The sequence below is a fragment of the Antechinus flavipes genome, chromosome 2, assembly GCF_016432865.1.
Source record: "Antechinus flavipes isolate AdamAnt ecotype Samford, QLD, Australia chromosome 2, AdamAnt_v2, whole genome shotgun sequence".
Taxonomy (NCBI): domain Eukaryota; kingdom Metazoa; phylum Chordata; class Mammalia; order Dasyuromorphia; family Dasyuridae; genus Antechinus; species Antechinus flavipes.
The window spans coordinates 594,171,041-594,183,737 of record NC_067399.1 but is presented as its reverse complement, the minus strand read 5'-3'; positions in this window follow the sequence as shown (position 1 = coordinate 594,183,737).

The following is a 12,697-nucleotide window of genomic DNA, read 5'->3' as shown; positions in this document are numbered from 1 at the left end:
ATCTGTGTTTAGGAATCTGGTATAGGATCTATAATTCACATAAAACTAGAAATTGTCTTTTTGTCTGAAATATTCATTATATTTCCTGCCATTTAATGTAAAAATACGAACTCTAGGAGGAAAGCTTTGTAAATATGTCTCACCAATATCTCAATAATCATATCTGCCTTTTCTCCCATTCCCCTCCAGTCAACCAAAATTTAAAATCATCTCTATCCTCCTCACATCCAATGTGCTTGCAGATATATGGAAAGTTTCCTTAATTGCTCCAGCAAGGACTCAAAAAAAAAAGAAAAAAAGAAAGAAAACCCACCAGCCTGAGAAATTCAAGTGCTTAAACTTGTCAGTGATTACAAGGGTAATACATAGAATAAAGTGGTACCCCTTTAATAAGAGAGATTTCTAGTCATCAGTACAGTGCTTATAACTTTTATTTTGGTAGTAGATCTATACATTAAAAACAATACCATATGTGACAACAGTAAGCTGAATTCTGAACTTTTTATTGGGGAAGTCATTCCTGAAGACTTCCCATCCCTCACTCCCACAAGGAAAATCAAGCTGGGCTTCTTAGAGTTTTAAAACATATATATAGTCTTATTTTTCTTCACTAAATTCCTGTAATGTAAAGTAAGGAAATGAAGGTAAATGATTTAAAATGATCACACAGCTTATAGGGCTGATCTAGTGATGTGGGTTTCTTGATTGCTAATCAATTAAGCAACAAGCATTTATTTAGCAAGATACTTTGCTACTTGCTGGAAATACAAAAACAAAAGGAAACTAGTAGAAGTTGCCACATGAATACAGACAGCTAATATATTGAACAAGGAGTAAAATGGGGCAGACAACAGATCAAAGAACTATAGGAATATTTGTAAGTGGAGACAACTAAATTCCTAATAATAGTCTTCTGTTAAAAAAAAAAAAAGACCTTTAGTTGCTCCTCTTTCCCTTTGGAATAAAATTCAGGCTTCTTAATCTGGTTTTTAAAGTCTCCAAAGTCACGTTCCAATCTACCCCTCCACCTTTATGTCATTAAGCTTTACAGTTAATACATTTAAATTAATACATTTAATAATTCCGTTCTCAAGGAACAGAAACACACGTGTATGTTAAATATAATTCTACAGAGTTTATTGATAATTTACAAACCATTGATGGTATACACCTGCACACACATGCGTGCGCGCACACACACACACACACACACACACACACACACACACAGATACTAATATATATGCCAATCCACTCCACTAGTTACTCAATCTCAGTTGTCTGTTTTATTCCTTGACTGGTAAAGTAACATATGTAATAGGTCCAGCAGAACCTGTCCGGTTACAGATTAGGTATAAATGATAATGGTAGTTAACAGTCACGCTGTTTTATATTCAGGAGGACAAAAAGAACTGAAGACTTTTTCAAATACAATGAATTCCAGACACTTTCAAATCCATCAATAATGAGTAAGCAAGATAAAGATGCACAAAGATTTTGTTAGTGTTTCTTTGGAGGAGGAAAACAGAAGAGAACTTTATTCATGAAGCTATCACCTATTTAGCTGTTTCTGCCTATCTGTGCAAACAGTATCATTCCCATTCATATACTCTACATTCCTAGACAGACTAGATTGCTTTCTGTTCCCTGAATTGCACATACAACATTCTGTCAAATACCTTTTCTCCTCACCTTTAGTTTACAAAATCGGTATCTTCCTTCATTTTTCAATTCATATAGCACTTCTTCTTAAGGCTTTTTCTGGTCTTCTTCCCCCAATCAGAGAGAGCTAGTTGTCACAATGGATAGAGCACTGGGACTGAAGTGGGGAAGATTTAAGTTCAAATTCTACCTCAGACACTTACTATGTAACACCCTAGGTAAGTTACTTAACTTCTGTCTGCCTTGCTTTCCTTAACTGCTAAAATGAGAATAAGAGCACTTACCTTGCAAGGTTGCTATAAAGATTAAATGACATATTTGTAAAGCACTTAGTATAGTACCTGGCATTAATAGGCATTATATGCATGCTTATTAACTTTGCTTCTTTCTTTCCACACCACCCTACCCCTCCCCACCAAAAAAAAAGATACCTTGGCTTGTTTTATAACACTCCATTTTTACACATGGGTCTCTAAATATTTGAGGATTTTAAAAAATTCCATTTCATGGAGCTTAGTGACTGATGCTATTATGTGATAGATGAAATCAATAGAATTTAGTGAGGAAAACTTGTTTTTTTCATTAAGGAATAAAGGGTGGTGGCAGATCTATTGATCTTTTTATTGATACATACAAATTTCCTTTCTCAGTTGCTTTATTTTAGAATGGCCTATTTTCCAATTATTATTATTATTTGTTCTTTGTGTTAGAGTAGAAGTTATATAGAAACACCTGGGTCTGCAGAATAATGAGCATTGCAGATATGATAGCAGAGAAAAATACAAACATTCACACAAAGGCGTCCTTAGTAGACTTAGCTTTTTAAAAGGCAAAAGCTTCAAAACACTGAAAGAGAAAAAAGAGTTCATATAGGTAAGAAAATGGCATGACAGGAAGAATATACACATAATTCTTTTTCAAAATATATTAATTTTACATCTGTCTCACAAAGTGGAACTATCTAATTCAGTCTATAATAGTATTATGCACTCAGGCTCTCCTTAAAGAATTACTGATGATGATCTATTTATTAGTGTAAAATCTGTTATATAAATAGTGAGCAACTATTTCAAATCTAATAGTAATATTATTAGATTACTCTGTCTTTGTCTCTCTCTGTCTCTCATACACACATAAACACACACACACACACACACACGAAGAAAGGAATAAAGACTTAAGGGAAAGAGTCAGAAGGACTTTAATATCTAAAGGAAAGATATGTATGATCTTACAGACATCTTTACTTAATTCAGAATGTATGTTTCTATTCCTTGTTGTAGCAGCTTCACCCATCTAGGTACTTCTCTCCAATAATATAAGGTTAAAGTTCTATGGCTGTAGGGGTGTCTCTACTTAACTAACACTTCATGGGGAAAAAAGGAATAGAAGGCTTTGTAGGAAAAGAATTTTTTTTTCAGTTCAGTTAATCACAAGTTCAACTTAACCAGATAATAAGAAAGGAATCACTACACTGTTTTAATGGCAGAATTTGTAATTGTTTTGTTTTCAATAGATTTTAACAAATGTCGTTAGTTAATAATCTGTGCACTTCATTGTCTTAAAATGAAAATGGAATGATTTTAAGAGGCATCAGACACACAACAATGGGTGTAAATGAAAATACAAAGGAGTATAGCTGTAATTTCACAAGATAAAGAGCAGTGTTTTGACTGTAAGTTGCAATCCAGTATGGCTACACCCAGACTCTTGAGTGATCTTCAGTAAAGATGGATCAAATAGAATGTTTATAAACAAGCCAACTAATATAGCTTTTCCCCCTTCTTTTTATTTTGTAAGTGAAGAGACTGTCATTTGGGGGAGAATAGAAGTGTCTGAACATATAATCTCCACAAATATGAGCTTTCATCAATTTTTCTAGAGATCCTGACACTAACAGGAAAATATGCTAACATTTGCAAGAAAAAATAGCTTCTCAATTCTTAAATGAGAATTACTGTTTCGAACTAAGAAAGACAAGAAATGGGTAGGGTTACAGAAATCACATTGCATTGTACTTTAAAGGCAAAAAACAAACTAAAAAAGCAGTCCCCAAAAAACACAACCAATGCTTGCAGATGAAAGCCAGGCCCCACAAATCCTGATAACATGACATCCTCTTTATTAAAAACATCAGTCTTGGATGACTCTAAGCACAGTGATTTTGAAAATGTATACTGGTAAATTAGAACCACGTTTACGATTCTTCCTATTGCAAGTCCTTCACCCGTATCCTTCTGTGAGGATGATGTGAAATTTTCAATTAAATGAGGCAAATCAACATGAGCATTGCTGATTTTAGCATGATAGCCCCAAATTTTCCATTAAAGATTGCTGCTTAAACTGAGTCTATCAGGGCATTAAAAGGACAGACTTCCTCTCTAGAAAAAAAAAATGTAAGTGAACACTGCAGATAATAACCCTTTTGTGATTTACTTCATAGGATTGTTGTAAAGAAAGTGTTAACCCTACTCTTTGGTCCTGAGGGGTTATAACATCACTGATATTGTATATTGACCCAGAAACCACAGTATTAACAACATCTTCGACAAAATAAAAATCTAAACATATTGTCTATAGATAAATTCAAGGCATGAAAGAAATCTTAAGAAAATCATGGATGTTTTTTGCCTAATACATATGCTAGTGATGACTGCTGTCATGGACTGACAAAGCCCTAATGTACTTTTTAGAAGAAAGACTACTTCTGTCAAGGAGAATTTCTTTCCTGATATATAACTTGATCCTGGGCAATCCACATATTCACCAATTCAGGAAGTTCCATAGAGAAGTTGTAATGATTTGCTCTGAAAGCTTGCAGATGAGATAGGAGAAGGAGAAAGAAGGAAGGGAAGTAATAGGAGTGAGAGAGGGAAGACAGAAAAAGGAAGAGTGGTGAGACAAAAAGGGAAAGACACACAGAGATGGCAAGATCATAGGAAAATATTGAGCAAAATTGTGTAAGAGAAAAAACAATGAACTTGGATTCAGAAAACCTGGATTTGTTGCTTGCTGCCCATGTGTCCTTAGCTGTCACTCAGCTTCTCTGATCCTCAGATTCCTTATCTGTAAATTAAAGATAACAACACTTACCCTAACCATCTCACAAGACTATTGTGAGGAAGCTTTTGTAAGCTACAAAGGCCATTGTGAATATAAATCATTACTCTTATTATTAATGTCAGCAATAATAATATTGTTTCCATCTCATAAGAGAATAAACCAACCATAAGAAAATGGCAAGTCAGTATTAGTTCAGCCTAAACCAATATATCATGTAATTTCATCAATATCTATTGGGTGACTATTATGTGTCCAGGGTACATTAGGGCTTTGTCAGTCCATGACAGCAGTCATCAGTAGAACTAGCATTAGGATAAATTATGAAGTAAGGAAAGTGTTTATTGCATTGAGCCAGCATAGCTTCATCAAGAGCAGGTCATGCCAAACTAACCTCATTTCCTTTTTTTGATGGGCTCACTAGGCTGGTAGATCAGGAGAATGCAGATACAACTACATTTTGGAAAGTATTTGACAAAGGCTATTCAGATGGAAAAGATCAAGAGATGTGGACTGAATAATAGAACAATTAGGTGTATTCAGAACTGATTAAATGGGCAGAATCAAAGAGGAGCCATTAATAATTCAATGTCAACCTAGAAAGTGCTCTCTAGAGGGGGGACATGTTCTGCTTAAAATTTTTGATGACTTGAATACTCATAGATGATATATACTTAGCTAATAAGTTAACACGCAAGATGACAATCAACTTCCAAAAAGACTAGAATTATAGGCCAAATCTAATCAAAGTTAATAGTAATGATTGTACAGTTCCATATTCAGGTTTCCCAAATCAATTTTACAATCACAATGTAGGAGAAAAATGGCTAAACAATAAATATGACCAAAAAAACCCCAATGAATTTTAGTTGCTCTAACCTCAATATAAGTCAACAATTGTAGCATAACAGTCATTTAAGTTAAAACTATCCTAGGCTACATTAAAAGAGACACAATGTCCAGACTGAGGCAGTTAGGCAGTAAAGTCAACAGGTCTGGAGTCAAGAAGGATTATCTTCCTGAGTTCAAATCCAGACTTGGACACTTACTAAATTGTGTGATCCCTGGGCAAGTTCCTTAATTTCATTTACCTCAGTTTCCTCATCTGTTGGAGTTGGAGAAGAAAATGACAAACTACTCCCTTTATCTTTCTCAAGAAAATCACAAATGGGGTCACAAAGAGTCTGACATGATTGAAATGAATGAACAACAACAATGGCCAAACTTCAAGAGGTGATTGCCACATTGAATTCTGATTTGATTAGGCCACATCTGGATTTCTGAATAATATAGTTTTAGAACACTGATAAGCTGTAGCATGTCCAGAGGTGGCCAGGATAGTACTGATATTAGAAAGATCAGAAAGCATACCATATAATATCAGCTTAGAAAGATAGAATAAAATGGGGATGAGAGTGGGCGGAGTGGAGAATCAAAAAAAAAAAAAAAACCCAAAAAACAAAACAAACAAACAAACAAACAAAAAAAAAAAAACCAAGCTGTTTCCAAGTATTTGAAGTACTATCTTATGGAAAATCTATTTTATTATATCTCTCAAATTAGAGCCAGTAACAACAGACTGAAATTACCAAACCAAGAGTGGAATAGACTGCCTTGGGAGACAGTGGGTCTATTAAGCTTAAATGACTACTTATTGGCAAAAAACTATAGCAAAGATACTTGTTCAGGCATAAGTCTTACTAGATGGCCCCCAAGGTCTCTTCCAACTCAGAGATTTTGAGAGTCTATGATTTCCACTGATAGGATCTTACTATTTCAGGATATCATTGAACAACTTTGATTATTATAGTTATTGGTTGCACTGCTCTGAAACAGGCCATTCATTTTTCTTCAGACTTAATCCCCTTTTCATGCTCAACAGCACTCTCCTTTCTAAAAGGTGCCCTCCTAAGTGGAAGATTATATGGACCAGTTTGATTGTATGCCGATTTAACTCAATTATCTATCTGGAAAAGAAAATGTCAGCCACAGTTTAAAAGCACAAAACATAAGCCTCATCGTTCTAAGAATACATGTATACTTACTCCAAAACAGTTTTCTGCATATATATTCAAATGAAACCATAACTATGTGGAAGTAGCTGTAAAAAGAACATTGTATTTCATTTGAATTTTGTATCAATCCCTCTTGTTTAATGGAAAGGAAATGGAGAAGGGGCAGATATAGGGAGGGAAAGAAGAGAAAGAAAAAGACAAAGGCACAGAGAGAGAGAGAGACAGAGAGAGATAGAAACAGAGTGAGAGAGATAGCGACACCGACACAGAGACACACAGAGAGAAACAGACACACAAGAGAGAGACAAAGAGATTGAGACAGAAGACAGAGATGGAAAGAGAGAGGGAGTGTGTGTGTGTGTGTGTGTGTGTGTGTGTGTGTGTGTGTGTGTGTGTGTGTAAGAGGGGCAGAAGTTTGTTGTTCATGGAAATATAGTTGGTGCAAAAAGTTAAATGACAGCAAGGAAAGTAAATAGCATACATTACAATCCTGGGTATCTAAATTAATTGGGGCTAGGCATGAGGTACATACACACAGATACAGCTTATTTGGAGCTATCATGGTCCTTGTACAACAGGAAGAAACATCTGACTATGTGATCTGACACCACTACCAGTCTGAAGCAAAATTGCAGAGTTGGAAAAGTTGAACTTATATATTTCCATCCTTCCCTCTTGGATGTGAACACTAGAAGAGTTTATGGATACCCTTGTGATATTAAAAGAACCAGAGAAAACTCTCCAGTGGGTTGGCAGGATTGCTCTCTACTTCAATTTCCTCATCTATGAAATGAAGATAACAGAATCATGGAATTAAAGTTGGAAGAAGTCTCTGAAATCATCTCATCTAACACATACCTAACTGAAAATCCTTTCTACCTGTCCCTGACAAGTAATCATCCAAACTTTTCTGGAAATCCTCTAATATCCTTCCTTTTGAGAAAATCCACCCTTCTTTTGAACAGATCTAAAAATTAAGCAGTTTTTCCTTACATCTGTAAATCCTACCCTTTGCTATTTGTTTTGTTCTCAAATGTCCCAAGAACAAAGCTTTTATCCATGGAAGTTGTTCAAATACGTGGAGACAAAGGAATGCTCTGGATTTGGAGTGGATCGAGGTTCAAAAGCTTTGTCCCTTCTTAGAAGTAAGACCTTAGGCAAGTCATTTAACATCTAAGAGACTTATTTTCCACATCTATAAAGGAAAGGGATTGATCTAGATTATGTTAGGATTATTTGTATGTAGCTCTAAATCTTATGATCCCATCCCAGAAAAATCTTCTCCAGGATAAATATCCTCATTTTCTCTCATTGATACACATATGGCGTGATCTCAAGGCATCCTGATTGCCTTCTTCTGGATGCTTTCCAAATTATCAATGCCCTTCCAAAAATGTGTCACCCAGAACAGAATATAATGCTCCACATGTGGTCTAACAAAGAAGGGCAGGCTTTTGCCACATATTATTCCTCTAATAACTTTTTGTCTCAGATCACAGTTGCTTTTTAAAAATTATTATTACCATACTGTTGTGTGGTATTACCATGCATACTGTTGGCACTAAAGCCCCTAGGAAAATCCTGGGATGGGCAACACATTAAACAAATTTCAATAATTCATTATAAGATGTGAATGAGTTCCCACATAAAATGAGATCATAAAATCATGGATGTAGAGTTTTAAAGGATCTCACAGACCATCTAATCCAAACTCCTTATTTTGCAGATGAGTAAACTAAAGCTCAGAAAATTTACTATTTTTCCACCACAATCACTCAACTAGTAAATATAAGGCAGGAGATTTGAAATCAGGCCTTCTTGACTCTCCATTAATAACTCTGAAGTTCCTTGGTGAAGTTCTGTACCAAACCATGCCATAAATTGCATCTGACACAGAAATTAGCAAAAATTTTACACCTTCTTGATTCATCTCTCAGGTATGCTAGTATCAGAACATTTGCCTACCTCACAGAATCTTTGTGAGAATCAATTGAATTAATGGACTGAAATGGTAAAATGTTCATTATAATGGCATATATATAGAAACAGAAGATTTTCAAAGCATTTTACCTATATCATCTCATTTGATCTTCCTAACAACTCTGGGAGGTAGGTGCTACTATCATAACCATTTTAAAGATTAGGAAACTGAGGCTAAAAGAGGTTAGATGATTTGCTCACAGTTATACTGCTAGTATGTATCTGAGGAAGGATTTCAACTCAGCTCTTCCTGTTTCCATGCCCAACACTATCCAATATCCCACATTTTAATGCATCTTTATGTTATATAAGTATGAGCCATTATTGCCCTAATTTTCAAATAATTTCATTATTGCCTCTCAGGATATTTTACCTATTCTAATTTGCATGGAGAGTGTTTAAGGAAAAGTGAATAGCCAAGATTAATGCAAGCTTCCTTTACTTAAATATTGATGTTATAAAACAATACATTTTTGGCTTAACACATCTGACTTTAAATATGCACTCTTGTGAAAGATTAAAGACTGGACAAGCTGAAACAGGAAAATCACACTAAAAATAAGAATTGTGCTACATTCAAAGAAAAAAATGGAAATATTGATTACAGAACACCCACCTACATACACATTACAGTATATGAATCAACAAAGCAGTGGCAAAACTATGGGACTTCAAGGTAATAGTTCTAAGTAACTATAGGGAAAGTCAAAAAGAAGACTTTCTCCAGGGAGCATAGGACAGCACCATATACAATCTAACTCTCAATTCTTTGCTTAGTTCCACCTGCATGTCTATAATGTTGTATCATGATCTCTACCTTATGATCAACACATAGCCTGAAGCCTGAAGACTTTCTTCACTCACACTGCTCATCACACCTTTCTGGTTCAGAAATTTATCACTTTTCACCTAGTTTATTGTAATAGTGTCTTTCTTTATCTGCCTTTTGCAAGTCCCATCTCTGTTACCCATCTTTCACTTTTTCAGTATTTCAAAGATCTGTGATTTTTGCAGCGTGGATCCTGCATCCTCTGAAGCAAATTACAAAAAAAAAGTTTTCCTTAAAAAAAAAATATCATTTCATAAACGTCAATCAATATGCATATTCCACATTCCATATAATGTTATGAACACAAGATTGTAAAGAAAAAAGAAAATCTTTTTAATGAACAAATGCAAGTGGTTTTGGGTGTTCAAAATTTTAACATGTTATTAAGGGTTTCGTTTGGGTTTTCCACCACCAGCAGAAGTTTTCTTTTAGAAAAGGAATTCATATTCATGAGGAAGATGCTTTAGGAACATGGATTTTTTGACTCATACATGGGACAGTGGAAAAGTCTAATTTAGCATGACAAATTCCATATTGCCAAAAATGTTTTGGGATTGCAGCAGGTGCTAAAATGATTCCAATTTTTAATTCTGAAAAATATCAAGTTATTCGTGAGCATCTTCTTTTTAAATTATAATCAGGGAATAGCTAAGTGGTATAGTGGAAGAGCACTAACTCTGGAGTCTGGAAGAACTGAGTGCAAATTTAACTTCAGACACATATTAGCTATGTAATCCTCAGCAAGTTATTTAACTTTATTGCTCCCCTCCAAAAAAAAATTACAAACACATCTTGCCTTAATCAAGTCACTTTGCAGTCACATTCATACATTAAAATCCCACTCATGTCGCAAAACTATTCTATAATTTTATTTGGCTAGTCACCTGAGACATTAAATTTAATTTACTTTCAATGATTTAACCTCAGAAAAAACTTCCATTACATCACTGTTGTTGTCATTTTGCTAAATATCTTGATTTCAAAAACCATTTGATAATTATAAAAAAGTTTTGCCTTAGTGTGGTAGAAAGAGCCTTGATAGACAAAGACAAAGAAACAGAAAGAAGAGATAGGGAGAGACAGAGACAGAGAAAGAAATGCTTAGTATATACCAGGGCACTGTGCTATCTGGGAATACAAAAACAAAAAAATAATATAGTCTTGACTTAATATACTCTAACGGAAGAGAACTATAGATAAAGGAAGGTCATATATAGTGACCATCATAAACAGTTTTAGTTTAAATGAAAACCTCTATGTATTGACTACCACTCTTAGAATTTGAACTCTTTGAGATCAGGGACAGTGTCAATTTTCAAATTTACATATGCTTTGGATATAGTGAAAACTTAATAATTTTTTTTACATTTATTTATTCAAAAATTTCAAAAGATTCTTTAATTTTGCTATTCAGTATCGAGTTTGTTTGAGGGTAAGACCTGCATCCTCAATATTATCTGCAGCAAGTTTAAAGAAAGCAGCCCCCAGATTTTGGCCTTAGTAACAACTTTATTTCTTGATTATCACTAGAAAAAAATTTCCAGCTATTCAAGAACTTTATCAAAACCAAGCATCTTATGATTAAAAGGTAACATTTTACATCAAACTCAACAAACAATAAGAATCTATTTGTTACACTAAAAATAGAGATAACAGGAATTTTTCCAGCAATTCTATAAAAATCTCCAGCTGCGAACTTGACTTCAGAAGGCAGTCTGTTTCCAGTTTTAATGGACTGAATTTGTTTTGCTTGTTTTACTTTAGAAACAAATTTCTCCTGACAGTTTAATAATTTCTTATACAGATTTTTTTCTTAATTTTTCCTGGGAAGAGAGAACTATTTTAATTGACACTTATCATAAGATTGTGTAAGACAGCATTTTGGTTTTATACTTTTAAAAGAGGCATTTCCCATCTGTTTCAACAGTCCAAGTAGCTAATTACATTGCCAAGGATAGTTTGTCACAAAGGGAAACACCATTCTGTGGAGAAATCACACTGTTTTTTCTTACATCACTTACTGATAGATGAGCAGTTCCACAGACATTATAGTACTGATTTATGGCATATACTTAGAAATCCATCCTATGAATAGCTAGTAAATTGTACATTAATTACCTGTATAGGCCATCAACTCTTTTGTGACTTAGTTGAAGGTCTCTTGAGAATTGCTGGGGCTAAAATATTCATGACCTCATGACCATAAAAACAGACCATGATCTGTTTTTATGAACATTGCAAGACTGATTCTTAATTAATAAGCATTTGTTAAATACCTACTAAGTGCCAAGAACAGTTACAGGCATTGGAAATACAAAGACAAAAAGTGAATAATCCCTACCCTCAAGAAACTTACATTCTATAGATGGATATATAGTTTATTATCCAAGCAATAGTTATAGCTTATCCTCTGCTAGGAGAGTTCTTCCTCCAGCAGTGGAGGTCTTCAGGGTCACAAACCCAAAAGACCCCCACTGCTGGAGGAAGAATTCACCATATAACCAAAACCTGCTAAAAAAAAAACTGAAAAACAGTCTGGCAGAAATTAAGTTTAAACCCTCATCTCATACTGCATAGTAAAATAATTTCCAAATGACCTAGAAATACAAGGTCACATCAGAAAAAAATAGAGCACAGAGAAGGAAATATTTTTAACAACTGTGAATAGAGAAGAATTCTTAACCAAAGAAAGGACAGAGAGAATTATAGGAGATATAATGATTAATCTTAGTTGCATAGATTTGAAAAGCTTTTGCATGAAGAAAATCATGCAAATTAGAAGGGAAACAATGCAAAGTGTCATTCTCTAATAGATAAATGATCAAGGACGATGATCAGATTATTCTCAAAATAAAAAAGCAAATTATTAATGACCATGTGAAAAAAAATTTCTGAATCACTAATAATAAAAGAAATGTGAGTTTTTTTAAAAATCACATTGGCAAAGATATCAGACACATTAGACAACTGTTAGTAAAGTCTTTTTCCTTGCCAAAGCTAATCCCTCTGTACAAGTAATACCATTCCATCCTTCTATCCTCCTTGCTGTCACTTGTTTTTGGTCTTTTCCAGTCAGCAGACTGTTTCTCTATGTCTATAAATGTTCCTATGTCCCTTCCATCCTCAAAAAGACCTCACTTGATCATCTTCA